A 5732-nucleotide genomic window follows, 5' to 3' on the forward strand; every position below is an offset into this window, starting at 1 on the left:
TCTAACTAACAATCCCGGACTGGCATACTAGAAATAAGTATTTTTCTAACTTTGCCTTGCTTACATGCATTGTCTTCTTGTGAATACAGCCACTAAGTTAATGGGAATCTCAACTGAACAACAAAAAACAAAAATTGCTTCATTTGTATCATATAGCTGAGAGCCAAGAAGGGTCAGTGAAGGCAGCTTTGGTAATGGTACACTTTGGTTCAAGATGACTAAGAAGAAGAGTAGGATTGATTTTGGGCTTAATGATACTAGACTTAGCACGAGTGCACATAGGGTTCACATTTGTAGGTCTGTCCAATGAAGAATTAGTATTGACAGAAGCTAGGCTAGTATTTGGGTGCTGAGATTTTGAATAGTATGGGTAGGATTTGGGTGTCAATGTGCCATCATTTTCTTCTATTTTCTAAACCCTTTTTGCACCATTTTAATTACTGATTGGTCTTAATTGTCAATTAATCAGGCAGTTTTATTATTTGGGCTCATTATTTGGGCTCTTGAAGAGGGCAAATAAAGCAGCGCTTACCTTAGTTAATTTCTAATTAGGAAATTTCGCAATTTTATTTTATGTTGTTCAGTGTTTATTTCATTTTGGGCCAGAGTATTGTAATAGGGCCCAGTGACTTTGAGTGACTCTTTTTAAATAGCAGCCTTGGGATTCGTGCAAGGCTATTCTGTTATGCTATTTTATTATTCAGAGCTTTTGTTTTAGGTTTTTACGTTTTTCTGTTCTAAGGCTACTGTTTTTGTTCTTAATTCAATTTTCCATTTTCTGCTTCTAATTACAATTTTGTTCTTGCTTCTTCTTTTACTTTCATTTACGTTTCTGTTTCATTTACATTTCTGTTCATTTACGTTTCTGCTTCATGTTTCATTTGTGTTTTCTGTTTGAATCTATGGAAGGCTAGTTTTTCTGGTGTTGTTTCCTTTTGAGGATGAAGCCCAACTCTGTTTGAGGTTTTGTTTGTAATGTGGTTTCCTGGCAGTTTTCCCTTCACCAGTTATCCCAAATTCGTGAACATTAATCAGTGCACGCTTCGTGTTTGATTAATTGCCTCTGAGCCTAACTTGCGTTCATGCTTAATGGACGAAGGGATAACTGGTGTATGTGGTGCCTAATCACGTATTGACAACCCTAAGTTGATTTTCGCTTAGTAAATTGAAATAGGGTTGGATTAAGTGGTTGACTGTTAGGGACGAATTCTCCATAACCCAGGATAAGAGAATGGCTTCTGAATCAGAGGAAACAACCCGTTTTTAATATTAGTAGTTTCATATTCCAGTTTACTTGTTTTGCTCTTTAATCACAAAACAAACAAACCCCCCCCACTCGTTACTGTTACTGTGCAAGTATATTATGAACATGTGGTCTCCATTGTAAAAAAAAAAGTAATTCTGTCAAAAGTTTTTTATTTTTCAAGTTTTATTCACTTATTTTTCTCAACCTACCATTTTTAGCTTCCATAGTTAGACTTTGAATTTTTGCCTGAAATTTTTTGTGCTATCTTCTCATCATTTTATAAGGTTGCTCACAAAATTTCAATTCATTTGGATATCATTTGAGGGTAGCTGTAGTTCAAACCTGCACCTTCATTTACATGACAAGGCAACTAGTTGTGCATGCTGAATGTAGTGTATGACTAGAGGCAATCCATCTGACTTACAACCCTTTGATCCTGAGATAGATAGGACATTTCATAGATTAGTTAGGCATCATTTTATACCTTTTGATCATTCTGAGCATTCCATTACTGGTGAATCTGTGCATTCTGTTATTGGTGATTTTGAACATCCTGATTTGGAGCATTATAATTTTGAGCATTCTGATTCTGAACATTCTGATTTTGAACATTCTGAGAACATGGCACAACCTCCACCCCGTGAGAGGACTCTAAGGGAAATGGCTGCACCTGATTTCACCTACGAAAGCTTATGCATCCAATACCCTGATAAGGATGTCCCATATGTTCTTAAAACTGGACTGATTCATTTGCTTCCAAAGTTTCATGGTCTAGCAGGTGAAGACCTGCACAAACATTTGAAGGAATTTCATATTGTCTACTCCACCATGAAACCCCCAGATGTCCAAGAGGACCACATATTTCTGAAGGCTTTCCCTCATTCTTTAGAGGGAGTAGCAAAGGACTGGCTGTATTACCTTGCTCCAAGGTCCATCACGAGCTGGGATGACCTGAAAAGAGTATTCTTAGAAAAAATTTTCCCTGCTTCCAGGACCACAGCCATCAGGAAGGATATCTCAAGTATTAGACAACTCAGTGGGGAGAGCCTGTATGAATACTGGGAGAGATTTAAAAAACTATGTGCCAGTTGCCCTCACCATCAGATTTTGGAGCAACTTCTTCTCCAATATTTTAATGAAGGACTCAGTAATATGGAGAGAAGTATGATAGATGCTGCCAGTGGTGGAGCCCTTGGAGACATGACTCCTGCTGAAGCCAGAAATTTAATTGAGAAGATGGCTTCCAACTCCCAGCAGTTTAGCGCCAGAAATGATGCTATAGTCATTAGAGGAGTGCATAATTTCTGTATGGTATGAGATGATATGCAAAAGTTGGGACTTGTGTTAGTTGTTTATAATGGAATGAGCCTAAACACTTGAGCTTGAGTGAAACAATGACTGTGAGGCTTTGGTTGATGATTCTTTCCTTGATATCTGCCATTCTCACTAGCTTTTTTCAGTTGTGACTCTAATGCATATGTTTCTATCTTTGAAAAGCTGCATGTTTGTGAAAAGCAATTGATTGAAGCATTCCATGATATTCATTTCATATGATTGAATTTCTCTGTGAAGCAAACACCATTTGGATTGACCACTGTATTTTGTCACTTGAGGACAAGTGAATTGTTCTTTCTTTGCTTAAGGACAAGCAAAACTGTAAATTTGGGGGAGTTTGTTAGTCGTTTTATGCGACTAACTTTTGTATATAAAACATTTTCCAAAACTTGTATAGTTTCCCCAATTTATAGTTATTTTGTAGGGATTTGTAATTAAATCTTGTTTTATTGTTATAGCTGTCTCTAGAAGATTTTCCATTTGGTTTAATGATGAAATCTGTTCAATTTCAAGTTAAAAGAGGCTAAGTCTTGAAGTGCTAAAAGTGGCAATTGCGCTCAGCTCACCATTTAGGCTCAGCGTGCATCCAACGCTAAACGCAGCTTTAGCGTGCTTAGCTTGATAGAAGAATCTGACAGAACATAAATATCAAGGCCGCACCCTAAGCGCGAGATCCGCTTGCTAAGCGCGAGGGTTGTCTTTAGCAAGGCTCAACGCATGACTAGCGCTAAGCTCAAATCCACTAACTTGCGCGATGTCGTGATTTCAAAGCCTATTTAAGCCTGAATTGTCAGAATTAGGGGGAGGAATTTTGGAGACCAGAGCTGCTTACTTTTGCATAGAATTCAATATAGTGCTCTGGAGGCAGTAGAGAAGCAGCAACTAGGCAAGGAAGCTAGGGTTCATTACTTTGAGAGATTAGAGAGAGTTTATTGTGAGGTGCCAAGAAGAGGAGGAGGGATCCCCCTTCTTGTGTAGGCAACAATTGCTCTGTACTTTCTATCACATTTGCATTAGGATTCCTTGTATGGCTGATTAAACACCCTAGTTGGGGATTTCTAAGGAACAGTTGATGTAATTACCTTCAATATCTAATTAATTGTGTTTTATATGTTCAATGCTTCTTTCAATGCTTAATTTCTGCATGTTCTTGGTCTGATCACCCATTTGTGTGTACAATTAGGTGACTTTAGCATTGGGAAATGTACTATTGCCTTAGAAATTGATAGAAGCAGGAGTGAATAACCACATTACCAGGGATGTATTGTTGGGGTTTTGGTTTTGTGTCTGCTCTTGTTTCGCACCAAACCAAAGAGAAAAGGAAACAGAAAGGGGAAAGGCCCAAACAACCAAAGCCAAATTTCCTACCAAAATCCAAACTTACAAAGTCCTATTGATCCATGATGATTGTGGATATCATCTTTGATTTGATGGGAAATGACTTGCAAAGTCCATCTATGCCATATCTGTGGTTTGGAGTTAGGATGAAACACTTGCCTATGTGAGACTTTATACACCTTGAGCAGTTTTCCTCCATTCAGTTGGACCCAATGTTTCTCCTAATGCTCTTTTAGAAATGAAATGCTAATCTTAAATCTCATTTTTGGTTATGAGAAATTCTATCTGCATGTTTTCATTCCCCAGTAGTTGCATTTGTTTTTCTTCAAAAATATATGTTGTTCTAATCGGTTTGGGGGTTCGTTTCTTTGCTAAGTGTGTTCACGTGTTAAAGACTTTCAAGACTATTACAGTCTTTTTACATTTCAAAGACTTCAATGTCTTTTATCAAGACTATCACAGTCTTCTTTACTTTCCCAATAATATCAGAGTCTTTTGTCAACACTATCATAGTCTTCTATACTTTTTCGAGACTATCAGAGTCTTTCACCAAGACTATCACAGTCTTCTTTACTTTTCTGAGACTATCACATTCTTCTTTACATTTCCAAGACTATCATAGTCAGTTGTCTTGCAGAGACAATCAAGGTCATCTGCTCCTTTACTTTTCAAAGACTATCAGAGTCTTTTGTCTTCCGGAGACTATCAATGTCATCCGCCTTTACTTTTCAAAGACTATCAGAGTCTTTTGTCTTGTAGAGACAATCAAGGTCATCTGCTCCTTTACTTTTCAAAGACTATTACAGTCTTCTTTACTTTTCATAGACTTCAATGTCTATTTGTCAGGACTATCAAAGTCTTCTTCACTTTTCAAAGGCTATCAAAGTCTTTCATCGAGACTTCAATGTCTCATTTACATTACAAGACTTCAAGGTCTTTTGTTTGTACCCGACGCCTCTTACATTCTTTCTTTTTACAGGTTTCATTGCTTGGGTTTTTGCTAGTAGCTGGTTGGATGGCAAGATCGCTAGGATGTGTTGAATTAAGAAGGGGGAGTTGAATTAATTATGAATGTGTCTTGACTAATTAAAAAACTTATCCTTCTTAATGTTACTAGATTCAATTAGGTTTTACTACTAAGTTATGAGAAATTAAAGAACCGAAACAATAACTTAGTCAAAAGTAAAGCGTAAATAAAAAGTGCACAGCGGAAATTAAAGAGTGTAGGGAAGAAGGAAACAAACACAAGTTTTTATACTGGTTCGGCAACAACCCATGCCTACATCCAGTCCCCAAGCAACCACCGGTTCTTGAGATTTTCTTTAACCTTGTAAAATCCTTTACAAGCAAAGATCCATAAAGGATGTACCCTCCTTTGTTCTCTTTGAACAACCAAGTGGATGTACGCTCCACTTGAACTGATCCATAAGAGATGTACCCTCTCTTGTTCTCAGTATTACAACCTAAGTAGATGTACGCTCTACTTGTACCACAAAGGATGTATGCTCCAATGTGCTAAGACATAGAATTCTTAGGCAGTTAGTCCTTTGAATTCTCTGTAGGGCGAAACAAAAGATATCTCAAGCGGTTAGTCCTTTGAAATCTTTTGTATAGAGGGAGGAGGAAGAAAAGATATCTCAGGCGGTTAGTCCTTTGAAATCTTTTGTACAAAGGAAGGAAGAAGAAAAGATAGCACACTTTTGTTTTCTGCAGAATTTCCACTTGCAGAAAAAACAAAGTTTAGAAAGCTTTTTGGAAAAGAAAAAGTAATAGGCAATGATTAAAAAAGGATTGAAAGATCTTGAAAAGATGT

General features: G+C 37.3%; 1 non-coding gene across 1 annotated transcript; it reads right to left on the minus strand.

Moving 5' to 3' along the window:
• Nucleotides 1-2245: 2245 nt before the first annotated feature.
• Nucleotides 2246-2352, minus strand: LOC113002233 (small nucleolar RNA R71). The gene has a single exon (XR_003267777.1). It is a non-coding gene; the product is annotated as a small nucleolar RNA R71 (small nucleolar RNA).
• Nucleotides 2353-5732: the final 3380 nt, after the last annotated feature.

This window comes from Glycine max, chromosome 7, assembly GCF_000004515.6.
Source record: "Glycine max cultivar Williams 82 chromosome 7, Glycine_max_v4.0, whole genome shotgun sequence".
NCBI classification, from domain to species: domain Eukaryota; kingdom Viridiplantae; phylum Streptophyta; class Magnoliopsida; order Fabales; family Fabaceae; genus Glycine; species Glycine max.